Source organism: Muntiacus reevesi, chromosome 2 (assembly GCF_963930625.1).
Source record: "Muntiacus reevesi chromosome 2, mMunRee1.1, whole genome shotgun sequence".
Classification (NCBI taxonomy): domain Eukaryota; kingdom Metazoa; phylum Chordata; class Mammalia; order Artiodactyla; family Cervidae; genus Muntiacus; species Muntiacus reevesi.
The window spans coordinates 198,304,052-198,319,922 of record NC_089250.1 but is presented as its reverse complement, the minus strand read 5'-3'; the positions used below and the strand labels follow the sequence as shown (position 1 = coordinate 198,319,922).

At 39.9% G+C, this 15,871-nt stretch overlaps 1 protein-coding gene and 1 pseudogene across 1 annotated transcript in view; one reads left to right on the top strand and one right to left on the bottom strand.

Moving 5' to 3' along the window:
- Positions 1-15,871, bottom strand: part of MOSMO (modulator of smoothened) — a 79,939-nt gene that overhangs the window by 47,602 nt on the left and 16,466 nt on the right. The gene's annotated exons all lie outside the window — the stretch shown is intronic.
- Positions 5,871-6,617, top strand: LOC136158515 (large ribosomal subunit protein uL30 pseudogene; annotated as a pseudogene).

Below are 15,871 nucleotides of genomic sequence, written 5' to 3'. Positions count from 1 at the left end.
TGAAGCAAGTTTTCAAGTGGAAAAGCAGTGACCTGCCTTAGCTGGTTTAGCTTTACACAGACATACACGTTTAACCTGTTAGGAAAAATAAAGTTTTGATTTTCACATACAACTGCATTTGAATCTTTTCCTGAAGAGATGCATGATAGGTTCTGAATCCCAGAGAATAATCAATCTACAGGTAAGTCTGCAAAATAAAAGACACAAGAGAATACTGAGGATCAGAGCACTCTTATAAATTCTGAATCTGGGTGAAGTTTGAGCAGATAGTATGAATTCCACATGGAGTCCAAAACAACATTGTGACATACTTTGAATAGATTTCTTCTAATATAAGAATGGATATCAGAAGCAATTTTGCTAGGAAACATTCCAAATCTGGGGGGTTGGGCAGAGAAACATGGGTTTACGGGGAAGGATCTGAGAAAATGGTCTTTATAGCCAAACATTAATTTTTGTGTGAAGCTGTTTAACAATCCAGTGATTTCAAAATTTCTATGAGAGGTCCAAATAGCTGATGAAAAGCCCTTAAGAACACATCAGCATTTTCTGATGTGTTCTTCAGGAGATTTTAGTGCCTAAAGTTCAAGTCAACTGATCACCAAACTACATGTTGGTGGCGCACCGAAAGGAGATGGAGAGGCTTTAAAACTGGAGAGGAGACTGAAGAAAGGAGAGTCCCCCCAAACTGTAAGATCTACGATAATCTATATGACACTAAAGTATGTTAGATATTTCCCCCCAGACAGGTAAGGGGCGTCCCTGGTGGCTCAGAGAGTAAAGAATCTGCCTGCGATACGGGAGACCTGAGTTTGATCCTTGGGTTGGGAAGATCCCCTGGAGGAGGACATGGCAACCCACTCCTGTATTCCTGCCTGGAGAATCCCCACGGGCAGAGGAACCTGGCGGGCTACAGTCCGTGGGGTTGCCAAGCGTCGGACACGACTGAGCAGCTAAGCACAGACAGGAAAGACTAGAAGAATAAATGTCAACTTAATTAAGAAAGAACAGGCAACCCTGTTTCATGTTAGGAATCATACACATATTTAACAGCCTTGAGAAAAAAGTTCTTTTGAACTTGGAAGTATTCAAAATGGTAGGAATGTACACTAAACAATCTGTACTTTATAACTTTTAAAAACATGAGCATCACAGAAAGTGTAAAGGAAGTAACACTCTGATCATATGTACTAATTCACATATGTAGTAGTGATACAATGGTAAATGGAATGTAAACGTAGAACATGAAATATAATTTATCACCTTTGGGAAAATAAAGTTTTAGAAAAAGAAAAATTAAAGGAAATATGACTACGAAGAGTATATATTCAGTGCAATAGCTCAGTCATGTTGCTCTTTGTGGCCCCATGGACTGTAGCCCTCCAGGCTACTCTGCCCATGGAATTTTCCAGGCAAGAATTCTGCAGTAGGTACCATTTCCTAGGGCATATTCCTGACCCAGGGATTGAACCCGAGCTTCTTGCATCTCCTGCATTGGCAGGCAGATTCTTTATCACTATCACCAGCTGGGAAGCCTCAAGAAGATTACATATAACAATTCCTACAAGAAAGAGGTTCAGTATAGTAAAAGATAATTTAGGACTTCCCTGGTGGTCCACTGGTTAAGAATCCATCTGCCAATGCAGGGGACATGGGTTTGATTCCTGCTCTAGAAAGATTCCACATGCTGTGGGGCAGCTAAGCTCTACTGACACAACCACAGAGCCCATGAGTCCTAGAGTCTGTGCTCTGCTCTGCAACAAGAGAAACCACCACAATGAGAAGCCCACGTCCTACAACGAGAGAATAGCTGTTGCTTGCTGCAATTAGAGAAAGCCTGCGCACAGCAACGACGATCCAGTGCAGCCAAAAATAAAAATAACTTAAAAAAAATTTTTTAAAAGGGTAATTTGAAAAAGGAAACAGAGTCATGGATATAGAAAAAAGAGTGGTTACCAAATGGAAGAGGGGAAAATTAGGAGTGTGGGATTAAAAACTATATGCAGCTATATAAAATAGATAAGCAACAATGATATACTGTTTCGCACAAGGAATTATAGCCATTATATTGTAGTAAGTTTTAATGGAGCATATCTGTAAAACATTGAATCCATATGCATACACCTGAAAGTAATACTGATAATCAACTATGCATCAACTTAATGTTATTTTTAGAAATAAGTTTAAAACACCCTTCTGGGGCTTCCCTGGTGGCTCAGTGGTGAAGGGTCCACCTGCCAATGCAGCAGACACGGCTTCGGCCCCTGGTCCGGGAGGATTCTACGTGCTGTGGAACAAATGAGTCCGTGTGCCCTATGCTCTGGAGCCCAGGAGCCGCAACTACTGAAGCCCACAAGCCCTAGATTACCTGCTCTGCAATGGGAAGCCTGAGCACCGCAGCTGAGGGGAGGCCCCCGCTCACTAAAGCTGGAGAAGGGCCCAGGCAGCAGTGAAGACCCAACACAGACAAAAAAGAATGAATAAATGAGATTAATAAAAAAAAGAATGTCTTTTGATGAAGCAGGAAAAATGACCGCTTTAAAAACAAATAAAACCCACCATCTGATATTTACAAAGTATTAATTATGCACTTCTGATGTCAGGATCTGCTATTTTTTTGGCCAAGACATGTGGCATGATGGATCTTAGTTCCCTGACCAAGGATCAAAGCTGTGCCTCCCTGCATTTGAAGAACAGAGTCTTAACCACTGAACTGCCAGGAAAGCCCCGGATTCTCTCTCTTTAAAGGCCAGGGTCCAGGGGACTTCCCTGGTGGTCCAGTGGTTAAGAATCCGCCTTCTTATGTAGGCAACACAGCTTCCATTTCTGGTCAGGGGACTAAGATCCCACAGGCTGTGGGGCAGCTAAGCCCAAACCACAACTAGAGAGCCCGCATGCCACAACGAAAGATCCTGCGATCCGCAACTAAGACCTAATGCAGCCAAATAAATAAGTTAAAAAAAAAGACCAGGGTTCAGCAGCTTATCTATGACACTGATGCGAAAGTGAAACTGTTAGTCATTCAGTCATGTCCGACTCTTTGCCAACCCATGGACTGTAGCCCACCCATGGACTGCAGCCCACCAGGCTCCTCTGTCCATGGGATTCTTCAGGCAAGAATACTGGAGTGGGTTGCCATTCCCTTCTCCAGGGTATCTTTCTGACCCAGGGATTGAACTCAGGTCTCCTGCATCACAGGCAGATTCTTTACCATCTGACTGAGCCACCAGGGATGCCCATGACATTGATGAAATGATTATAATAATAATAAAAAATCATAACTTCTACTACATACAGCAATTGAGTAATTACAAAAAAGAAAAATTACATTTGTATGTATGGGTATATATGTATGTGCATGTATGTGTTTGATGTAATGATTATATTCTGAAACTGAGATAAGGGAAAACTCTAGTAGTTTAATTGATAATGATTTTTATTGATAGTCAACTATATACTTACATTTTCTGCATAAAATATGTATTTCTTAAAACGAATGGGCACAACTTAGGAAAAGAACTGAAATCAATAATGCAGAACTAAAGAAATTTAATGACATAAAATATGATAGGTTTTAAAAATTGCAACTGCATACAGATATTCTTCCAGAAAGTTATGGTTAGCTAGCCATACCAAAACTGCTGGAAGCTGTTCTCCGTTGTTCTCCGTTGATCCTTCTCAGTCACACAAGGATCTCCAAACAAATACAGAAATTTTCATACTGAGACAAAGGAACTGAAGGTAAGCACTTGAGACAGGAAACAAACTAGAAATTCAATCTTCTTGCCACTGTAGGAGCAGACATTTGGCAGCTGTCTTTCTCACTTCCCAAACAGAACCTCAAGTGTTTGGGTTCAGAAAAATATGATTTTGTCCTAACCTCTACTTTAAAACCTTAACATTAGAATAAAGGGTGCTCAAAATAAATTTTGCTTCTCTAATCACTCATAAATCTAGAGGGGGGGGGAAAGATAAATAGTAATAGCTGCCACTATATTCTGGGCACTTATTTAGTGCTAGTCATAGTATTATCATGTGCTTTACGTATACTTATTTAATTCTCAAAATAATACAAATGAGGAAACTGAATAACAGGTTAAATGACTAGGTACCAGCTAGAAAAAGGTCTGATTCGACTGCGTTAACAGTTTACTATTTAGGTATATTTTGGTAGAACAGTGTTTTTTGTTTTTGTTTTTTGGTATGTTTGTCCAGAGAGTTAACCCTTAGAAACATCAACAAAGAGGTCTTGTAAACTCTGCTTCCACAAAGGCACATTCTTCAGAAACTCTGCACAGGAAATACTAAAATAATTTTCTTCAGGTGTTTAGAAACTCAGTTAATCTAGTAAAAGATTGTAACACTATTTTACTTTCTTAATTCTGATAAAACATAAATTTTAAAAATTAATCTGATTGCTAATCTTATTTCTTTCTAACATTATGCTGAAATTCTGGGCCTAGGTTTTCTGGACAATTTCTCTGGGATGTGCTGTGTTTAGTTGCTCAGTCATGTCCGACTCTTTGTGACCTCATGGACTGTAGCCCGCGGGGCACCTCTGTCCATGGGGATTCTCCAGGCAATACTGGAGTGGGTTGCCATGCCCTCCTCCAGGGGATCTTCCCAATCCAGGGATCAAACCCATATCTCCTGCATTGCAGGTGGATTCTTTACTGTCTGAGCAACCAGGGAAGCCCAAGAATACTGGAGTGGGTAGCTTATCCCTTCTCCAGGGAATCTTCCCAACCTAGAAATAGAACTGGGGTCTCCTGCATCGCAGGCAGATGCTTTACCAGCTGAGTTACTATATTATTTTAAATTACACTTTAAAATCATGCACTTTAAAGATAGTCAAAATAATGATGCCATTTGCAGCAACAGAGACGGACCTAGAGATTGTTATATTCATGAAGTCAGACACAGAAGGAGAAATATCATATGGTACCCCTTGTGTGTGGAATCTAAAAAGAAATGATAGAAATGAACTTATTTGCAAACTGGAAACAGACTCCCAGACTTTGAGAATGAACTTATGGTTGCCAGGTGGTAAGAATGGGACGAAGAGATAGTCAGTTTGGGATGACATGCACACACTGCTATATTTGAAATGGGTAACCAACAAGGACCTACTGTATAGCACAGGGAACTCTGCTCAATGTTATGTGGCAGCCTGGATGGGAAGGTGGTTTGGAGGAGAATGGATACATGTATCGGGTATGGCTGAGTCCCTCTGCCATTTACCTGAAACTATCACAATATTGCTAATCGGCTATACTCCAAAATAAAATTTAAAAAATTTTTTAAAAAAGACTGGGCCAACTGGAATAATCCAGAATTAAAAAAAATTAAAGATAGTAATTCAGGAGTGATTAAAAAATAGAATGAATTCCATTTTGATTATTTCAAGAAGAGGTTCTTTAAATGCTTCAGTTTAAAAGTAAGTTTGGAGATTTACAACACAAAGTACTTTAAGCAAGATCCAACTAAATTCTTGTACAGTTTAATTCTTCCCATCATTTTTACCCAGCAAAATCTCAAACAGCAGCTTATGTACTCAAATTATTTACATATTTTCTTCCTTAATCAGTTCCTTTACAAAGGAAAGAAAATTCATTTAACAACTAGTTATTATGTCTTGTTTCATTGCTATTTTTATTTGCCTTCTTTAATGAATGAATCATTTCAAAATCACAGTTTACAAACTGATATTTGTTTCTACTATCTCTCGTGGAAAAAATGCAGGTCCAACAACTGCATTCTCTATCACTTTCCCTGCCACATGTCTCACCAAATCCCCATAAGATATTTCAAGTTACAAACAGATAAATGTCTTTAAGAATGAAGCTCTCGCTTCTCTCCTGACTGGAACCATGAAGGGTGCACAGGAGAAGAAAAAGAAGGTTCCTGCTGTGCCAGAAATCCTTAAGAAAAAGCGAAAGAATTTCGTAGAGCTTAAGACCAAGCGCCTGAGAAAGAAGTTTGTCCAAAAGATGCTTTGAAAGGCAAGGAGGAAGCTTATCTATGAAAAACCTAAGCATCGCCACAAGGAATACAGGCAGATGTACAGAACTGAAATTCAAATGGCTAGGATGGCACGAAAAGCCGGCAACCTCTATGTACCCGTGGAACCCAAATTGGCATTTGTTCTCAGGATCAGAGGTATCAACGGTGTGAGCCTGAAGGTTTGAAAGGTGCTGCAGCTCCTTCACCTCCGGCAGATCTTCAATGGCACATTTGTGAAGCTCAATAAGGCATCAATTAACATGCTGAGAACTGAGAAGCCATACATTGCATGGGTGTACCCAAATCTGAAGTCTGTAAATGAATTGATCTACAAGCGTGGTTATGGCAAAACGAACAAGAAGTGAATTGCCCTGACAGACAACGCACTGATTGCTTGATCTCTTGGGAAATACGGAATCATCTGCATGCAGGATCTGATTCATGAGATCTATACCACTGGAAAACATTTCAAAGAAGCAAACAACTTCCTGTGGTCCTTTAAACTGTCTTCTCCACAAGGTGGAATGAAGAAAAAGACCACCCATTTTTTACAAGGTGGAGATGCTGGCAACAGGGAAGACCAGATCAACAGGCTTATTAGAAGGATGAACTAAGGTATCTACCAGGATTATTTTTGTAATCTGGTCAGTTAATAAACAATTGAAACAAACTGGAAAAAAATAAAAAAGACTGAAGCTCTCTCATTTACAACTTTCAGGCTCAGTTATCAATACAGACTATGCCTGTAAGTAATCATGAATTTGACACTAGCTATAATTCAGCAGGAAACTAATTATTGACAAAGTAGGAGGAATGAGAATCAAAAGAAAATCTTTCAGGCCACCTTGGAATTCCTAATGAAAAGAGTGGGAAGTGTCACACACCTTTTAATTTAGGAAGGCGGATTTCAAAAAGATAGGCATGATGGCATGGAATGAAATTCTTGAAGGAAAGGAGATACAAGAGGTCAGGAAGCTCTTGAAAATGAGGTTCTGACTAATAATACAGATGATAAAGAAAAGAAATAATAAAAGATAAAGGGAAGGGAGGAACAATAAACGAAAGGGAAGAACTAAAGAAACCAGGACTCACCTGAACAGCACACTATAACAATTTAAAAAAGTAGTGTGGTATAATGAACAGGTTATGGGCTTTTAAATTCAGCTCTACCACCTAATTAAATGTGCCTAACAAATCATCCCTTTCTTCAACTATACTTCTTCATCAGCAAAATGGGAATAACATTTCTTGTTAAGAGCTACTATAGGGGGTTCGCTACCTACCAAGATCAACATTTCCTTGCTGGTCTCTTTGTCCTTAGGTATGGCCCACTAAGAGAGCACAATTAGAGCACTGTATTCAAAAGTTAATTATTTTTTCCTTGGTAGTTACATTATCAGTCTGACATAGAGTTAGGCTCATTGGTTTCAATTTGTATTCAACAGTAGGACTTACTTTCTTGCTATCATTTTTATTTTTTGTGAGTATGTGAAACATATACATAGTTCAAGTAAAGCTTTTTTTTTAGCATTTCATTATAGTGGTATTATTCTTTATAAAAAAAAAAAAGTCCATTTGTACATGGGCTAGATTCTATATTCTAGTATGGTGACATTTATATCTACAACCAAAAACTACAAAGCATTTATGATCAATTTTAAGATAACTGCCTATGACTATTGAAAAGATTATAGCAAAGAATCTCCAAAAGTTAGTCCCATTAATTTTAGTTGACACATGTGCCAAGCACTGTTTTATATACATGAATGCTTTAACCTTTAAAGAGACCTCTGAAGTATGTCAGCCAAGACCATGCCACTAGCAAACAGCACAGGGAGAATTTGAATCCAGATTCTAGTCTGTGTTATTAGTCACTTAACTAATGTAATGTCTCCTGCATTCTAACCAATCACCCAATGTTCTTACCATTTGGGGGCTACAGCATTTAAGCCTCTTTATGTTGTTGTTTTGTCGTTTAGTCGCTAAGTCATGTCCAACTATTTGGCGACCCCATGGACTGCTGCCCACCAGGTTCCTCTGTCCATGGGATTTCCCAGGCAAGAATACTCCAGCAGGTTGCCATTTCCTTCTCCAGTAGCTATTCCCAACCCAGGGATGGAACCCACGATTCCTGCATTTGGCAGGTAGATTCTTTACCACTGAGGCACCAGGGAAGCCAAATCTTTTCTAGTTTACTTAAAAAAAAAAAAAGTGTGACTTAGGAAAATTACTATGTAACAACTTTTCTGAATGTTAATAAAAATTTAAAATACAATAAACTAATATGGACTAAATCTCTTTTGATTTCTCTCATTCAATTAGCATTTATTAAAAGAAAGCTGAGTGCAGAGGAATTGATGCTTTTGAACTGTGGTGTTGGAGAAGACTCTTTAGAGTCCCTTGGACTGCAAGGAGATTCAATCAGTCCATCCTAAAGGAGATCAGTCCTGGGTGTTCACTGGAGGGACTGATGTTGAAGCTGAAACTCCAATACTTTGGGCACCTGATGTGGAGAGCTGACTCATTTGAAAAGACTCTGATGCTGGGAAAGATTGAGGGCGGGAGGAGAAGGGGACCACAGAGGATGAGATGGTTGGATGGCATCACTGACACAATGGACATGGGTTTGGTGGACTCCGGGAGTTGGTGATGGACAGGGAGGCTGGTGTGCTGTGGTTCATGGGGTCGCAAAGAGTCGGACACGACTAAGCAACTGAACTGAACTGACACATCTTTGGGCTTCTTAGTAAAGAATCTGCCGGCAATTCAGGAGACCTGGGTTTGATCCTTGGGTTGGGAAGATCCTCTGGAGAAAGGAATGGCTACCCACTCCAGTATTCTTGCCTAGAGAATTCCATGGACACAGGAGTCTGACAAGCTACAGTCCACGGGGTCGCAAAACAACTGGACACCACTTAGCAACTAGCACTTTCACTTTGGGAGAAAAGTGAGTCAGTTCGCTCTTCTTCCTTCTCCAAATCTCAATGAAATGACCCAAGCAATTTACATTTAGAAAAATTCTATAACAGCATGGGAAAATATCAACAACAGAGCAGAATCGCTAAAGAATTTCTGGAATGCAGAAGAGAATAAGTTCACAAAAAAGGAGCAAGTGTTTCTGTAGTTTATAATCATACAGTCAAAAGACAGTCTTGTTCTTCAAAGAAATGGATGGATTTTCCTCAAAAAAAAAAAAAAAAAAAACACAAAAAACCAGAAAACACCCCAAATCAGAAAATTCTTAACCACATTAGAGGGCTTTGGTTGTATACCTAAGGGGATACAAGAAAAGTCACTGGGAACTGCACCATTTGGGATGGCTGATGATATTTGCAACCCAGACTTTTTCAACTGGATGTGAACTGCTTGAATGGTCAAGTTGGGGATCTGCCACAAGTTCCTAAAGAGGAAGGGCAGAAGGCAACAGGAGGCGATATATAAGGGATAAAGCATTTAAGTATTTATGGGAAAAGTATTTAAGTATTTACATTAACTCTAGGCTAACAAAGAGAACAAAAGCACTGGTCAACAACTTAACAGAGACAAAAATAAAAAAAGAAAAGAAACAGAACAGTAGTAAAAAATCAAAATGCACCAACCTCCCTGCTAACTCTCAAGATACTCACAGTAACATTAATTAAAATCTTAAGTGGTGAGGGATAAATTGGGAGATTGGAATTGACATATATACACTACTAGAGATAAAATAGATAAATAACAGGACCTACTATATAGCACAGGAAACTCTACTGAAAACTCTGTAATGACCTATATGGGTAAAGAATCTATAAGAAGAGTGGATATATGTGTATGCATAACTGATTCACTTTGCTGTAGAGCAGAAACTAACACAACACTGAAAATCAACTATACTCCAATTAAAAAATAAAACTTGAAAGTCAAAAAAATAAAATCTTAAATACAAGGTGGTCCACTTAAAGCAAGCATCTTATTGGCTACTAGTGTGAATCTAGATGGTTAATGGATGATAACCACCTACTGGATGGTTAGTAGGCAAATACTACTGATAGAAACAGTCCTCTAAAGCTCTGGAAGTTAGTCCTATGTCAGCAACACTTCAACGTAAGAGTTTGTTTTCTGATCCTAACCCATTAAATCTTGTGAGAGTGGGAGTCCTAAAAGTGATCTTACGGGCCTATATACATCTGTTATTTAAAGAAGATTTATTGCTACGGTTTTTTCAGTGATTCAATTAATGATTTTAAAAATTTAAACTTTCAAAAATAAATAAATAAAAATAAAAATTTAAACTTTCCATATAATTATTTTATCTACAGGATAGGAAAATACAGAGTTTCTCTGTCTCATAATAAGCAAATGAATAGGACTATAACAAATTATCTTATAAGTTACCTGTGATTATCAATCATCCTTTACTTTTAGAACACTTTATACTTGGTTACTGACTTCAACGAAGGAGGTCAAGGTCATGGCTTATATAGTTGGCTGGTTAGGGGGAAATCTATTCTTGGGCCACAAACTACATCCATAGCGCACTTAGCAAATGTTAGTTACAGTAAGAAGGTTGACAGAAATATGGTTTAGTATATTCTATCATCATTACTGGAAAATCCCCAAATACATGTTACCTTTAATATGCAGAACAACTTGTATATAAGCATTTAAATAGGCTACCTGAGACTTCCCTGGTTGTCCAGTGGTTAAGAATCTACCTGCCAATTCAGGGGACATGGGTTTGATCCCTGGTCTGGAAAGATTCCACATGCTGAGGAGCAGCGAAGCCGGTACGCCACAACTACTGACACCTGTGTACCCCAGAACCCATGCACTGTAACAAGGGAAGTCACTGCAAGGAGAAGCCTGCGCATGGCAATGAAGAGTGGCCTTCGCTCACCGCCACTAGAAAAAGCTTGCACGCAGCAATGAAGACCCAGGGCAGCCAAAAACAAATAAATACATAATAAATAGGCTGCCTGGTATTTTTTTTCTCTTAGTGCACTAAACTGGAATGAAGACAGCAATCCAGGTTAAGTATCAGGCATGTATGGTAAAAATGACATGGGCAACCAGGTCTAACACAGTGATATATCTGAGTTGAAAAAAAAAAAAAAATCAAGATTGCTTTTGGTGACTGTATGAGGGTTAAATAGCCAATTTCAACATTATATTTTATGTATTGAAATGTGATAAGAGATTAATCCATTTAGCTCCTTAACAACAATAGCTATCTATCATAGGTGCCTACATATAGGTGTGGCAGGTGTTTCAGGTATATTGATCTGTCCAGTCACTTTGCAAGGTAATAGGTATTATCCCCATTTACAGATAAACAGTATAAAAGGCAAAAAGCTAAGACACTGAGAGATGAACCCCCCAGACTGGCAGGTGTCCAGTATGCTACTGGAGAAGAGCAGAGAAATAGCTCCAGAAAGAATAAAGACGCTGAGCCAAAGAGGAATGGACGCCCAGCTGTGGATGTGTCCGGTGGTGAAAGTAAAGTCCAATGCTGTCAGAACAATACTGCATAGAAACCTGGAATGTTAGGTCCACGAATCAAGGTAAATCGAAAGTGGTCAAATAGGAGATGGTGAGAGTGAACACTGACATTTTAGCAATGAGTGAACTAAGTGGACAGGAATGTGCTGGGCTGAGTCACTCAGTCGTGTCCGACTCTGTGTGACCTCATGGACTGTAGCTGCCAGGCTCCTTTGTCTATGGGGATTCTCCAGCTAAGAATAATGGAGTGGCTTGCCATGCCCTCTTCCAGGGAATCTTCCCAACCCAGGGATTGAACCCAGGTCTCCTGCATTGCAGGCAGACTCTTTACTATCTGAGTCATCAGGGAAGCCCAAGAATACTGGAGTGGGTATCCTCTCCAGAGGATCTTACTGACCAAGGAATCAAACCGAGGTCTCCTGCACTGTAGGTGGATTCTTTACTAGGTGAGCTACCAGGGAAGCCCCTTTCTCTGCCTTCTACCCAGCTATTTCCGCTCCCGGACTGACACTCAGCAGGCACAATGCAGCTACAAGTCCAATGCATCCCGTCCCAACCTGCCCAACCCAATATGCCGCCGGAACACCAACTCCCACACCAAACAATGGCTAGGAGGTTCCATCTTCCTCAACCATTTCCAGGTTTTGTGTTTGTAGAAGACAATGCTCTCGGGGAGGAGGGACAGGAATGAGTGAACTTAACTCAGATGACCATTATATCTACTACTGTGGGCAAGAATAATCCCTTAGAAGAAATGGAGTAGCTCTCATAGTCAAGAAAAGAGTCCAAAATGCAGTACCTGGGGTACAATCTCAAAAAAGACAGAATAATTTCAGTTCATTTTCAAAGCAAATCATTCAACATTACAGTAATCCAAGCCTATGCCCCAATCACTAATGCTGAAGAAGATGAAGCTGAATAACTCTATGAAGATCCACAAGACCTTCTAGAACTAACACCAAAATAAGATGTCCTTTTCATCATGGAGGACTGAAATGCAAAAGTAAGAAGTGAAGAGATACCTGGAGTAACAGGCAAGTTTGGCCTTGGAGTATAAAATGAAGCAGGGCAAAGGCTAACAGAGTTTTGCCGAGAGAGCGCACTGGTCACAGCAACCCTCTTCCAACAACAAAAGAGATGACTCTACATAAGGACATCACCAAATGGTTAATACCGAAATCAGACTGATTATACTGATTGAATATATATATATATATATTTTTTTTTTCTTCCTGATTGAATATATTGATTATATTCTTTGCACCCAAAGATGGAGAAGCTCTACACAGTCAGCAAAACAAGAATGGGAGCTGACTGTGGCTCAGATCATGAGTTCCTTATTGCAAAATTCAGACTTAAAATTGAAGAAAGTAGGGAAAACCACTAGGCCATTTAGGCATGATCTAAATCAAATCCCTTATGATTATACAGAGGAAATGAAAAACAGATTCAAGGGATTAGATCTGAGAAAGAGAGTGCCTAAAGAACTATGGTCGGAGGTTCATAACACTGTACAGGAGGCTATGACCAAAACCATTCACAAGAAAAAGAAATGCAAGAAGGCAAAATGTTTGTCTGAGGATGCCTTACAAATAGCCGAGAAAAGAGAATCGAAAGGCTAAGGAGAAAAGGAAAGATATATGCATCTGAATGCAGAGTTTCAAAGAATAGCAAGGAGAGATAAGAAAACCATCTTAAGTGAATAATGCAAACATATCAGTTCAGTTCAGTTGCTGAGTCGTGTCCGACTTTTTGCGACCCCATGGGCTGCAGCATGCCAGGCCTCCCTGTCCATCGCCAACTCCTGGAGTTTACTCAAACTCATGCCCACTGAGTCGGTGATGCCATCCAACCATCTCATCCTCTGTCGTCCCCTTTTCCTCCTGCCTTCAATCTTTCTCAGCATCAGGGTCTTTTCAAATGAGTCAGCTCTTTGCATCAGGTGGCCAATGTATTGGAGTTTTAGCTTCAACATCAGGCCTTCCAACAAATATTCAGGACTAATTTCCTTTAGGATGGACTGGTTGGATCTCCTTGCAGTCCAAGGGACTCTAAAGAGTCTTCTCTAACACCACAGTTCAAAAGCATCAATTCTTTGGCGTTCAGCTTTCTTTATAGTCCCAACTCTCACATGCATACATGACTACTGGAAAAATCATAGCTTTGACTACATGGACTGTTGTTGGCAAAGTAACTTCTCTGCTTTTTAATATGCTGTCTAGCTTGGTCATAACTTTTCTTTCAAGGACTAAGTGTCTTTTAATTTCATGACTTCAGTCACCATCTGTAGTGATTTTGGAGCCCCCCAAAATAAAGTCTGCCACTAAAAACAATAGAATGGGAAAGACTAGAGATCTCTTCAAGAAAATTAGAGCGACCAAGCAAACATTTCATGCAAAAATGGGCTCAAATAAAGGACAAAAATGGTATGGATCTAACAGAAGTAGAAGATATTAAGGAGAGGTGGCAAGAATACACAGAAGAACTGTACAAAAAAGATCTTCATGACCTAGATAATCACGAGGGTGTGATCACTCACCTAGAGCCAGACATCCTGGAATGTGAAGTCAAGTGGGCCTTAGGAAGCATCACTACTAACAAAGCTAGTGGAGGTGATGGAATTCCAGTTGAACTATTTCAAATCCTAAAAGATGCTGCTGTGAAAGTGCTGCACTCAATATGCCAGCAAATTTGGAAAACTCAGCAGTGGCCACAGGACTGGAAAAAGTCAGTTTTCATTCCAATCCCAAAGAAAGGCAGTGCCAAAGAATGCTCAAACTACCACACAATTGTACTCATCTCACACACTAGTAATGTTCAAAATTCTCCAAGCCAGGCTTCAACAGTACGTGAACCGTGAACTTCCAGATGTTCAAGTTGGTTTTAGAAAAGACAGAGGAACCAGAGATCAAATTGCCAACATCTGCTGGATCATCAAAAAAGCAAGAGTTCCAGAAAAACATCTCCTTCTGCTTTATTGACTATGCCAAAGCCTTTGACTGTGTGGATCACAATAAACTTTGGAAAATTCTGAAGGAGATGGGAATACTAGACCACCTGACCTGCCTCTTGAGAAATCTGTATGCAAGTCAAGAAGCAACAGTTAGAGCTGGACATGGAACAACAAACTGGTTCCCAATAGGAAAAGGAGTACGTCAAGGCTGTATAGTGTCACCCTGCTTATTTAACTTATATGCAGAGTACATCCTGAGAAACGCTGGGCTGGAAGAAGCACAAGCTGGAATCAACATTGCCAGGAGAAATATCAATAACCTCAGATATGCAGATGACACTACCCTTATTGCAGAAAGTGAAGAAGAACTAAAGAGCCTCTTGATGAAAGTGAAAGAGGAGAATGAAAAAGTTGGCTTAAAGCTCAACATTCAGAAAACTAAGATCATGGCATCTGGCCCCAGCGCACATGGCAAAGAAATAGAGGAAAACAATACAGTGGGGAAGACTAGAGATCTCTTCAAGAAAATGAGAGAAGACCAAAGGAACATTTCATGCAAATGTGGGCACAATTAAAGGACAGAAACACTACGACTTAACAGAAGCAGAAGATATTAAGAACAGGTGGCAAGAATACACAGAAGAACTGTAGAAAAAAGATCTTAATGACACAGATAACCATGATGGTGTGATCACTTGCCCAGAGCCAGACATCCTGGAATATGAAGTCAAGTGGGCCTTAGGAAGCACTACTACGAACAAAGCTAGTGGAGGTGTTGGAATTTCAGCTGAGCTCTTTTAAATCCTAAAAGATGATGCTATGTAAGGTTGCACTCAATATGCCAAATAGCTGAGATATGCCAATAAATTTGGAAAACTCAGCAGTGGCCACAGGGCTGGAAAAAGTCCGTTTTCATTTCAATCGCAAAGGAGAGCAATGCCAAAGAATGTTCAAGCTACCACACGACAGTGCTCACTTCACATGCCGGCAAGGTCATGCTCAAAACCCTCCAAGCTGGGCCTCAACTGAGAAGCTACAGATGTACAAGCTGGGTTTAGAAAAGGCAGAGGAACCAGGCGTCAAACTGCCAAAATCCATCATATCAAAAAAAAAGCCAGCAAGGGAATTCCAAAATTCACTGACTGTGGTAAAGCCTTTAACTGTGTGGGTCACAACAACCTGTGGAAAATTCTTAAAGAGATGGGAATACCAGCTATCTTACCTGCCTACTGAGAAACTTGTATGCAGGTCAAGAAGCAACAGTTAGAAATAGACATGGAACAACAGACTGGTTCCAAACTTGGAAAGGAGTACGTCAAGGCTATATATTATCACCCTCCTTATTTAACTTGTATGCAGAGTACATCATGCAAAATGCCAGGTGGATGAAGCACAAGGTGGAATCAAGACTGCCAGGAGAAATATCAATAACCTCCG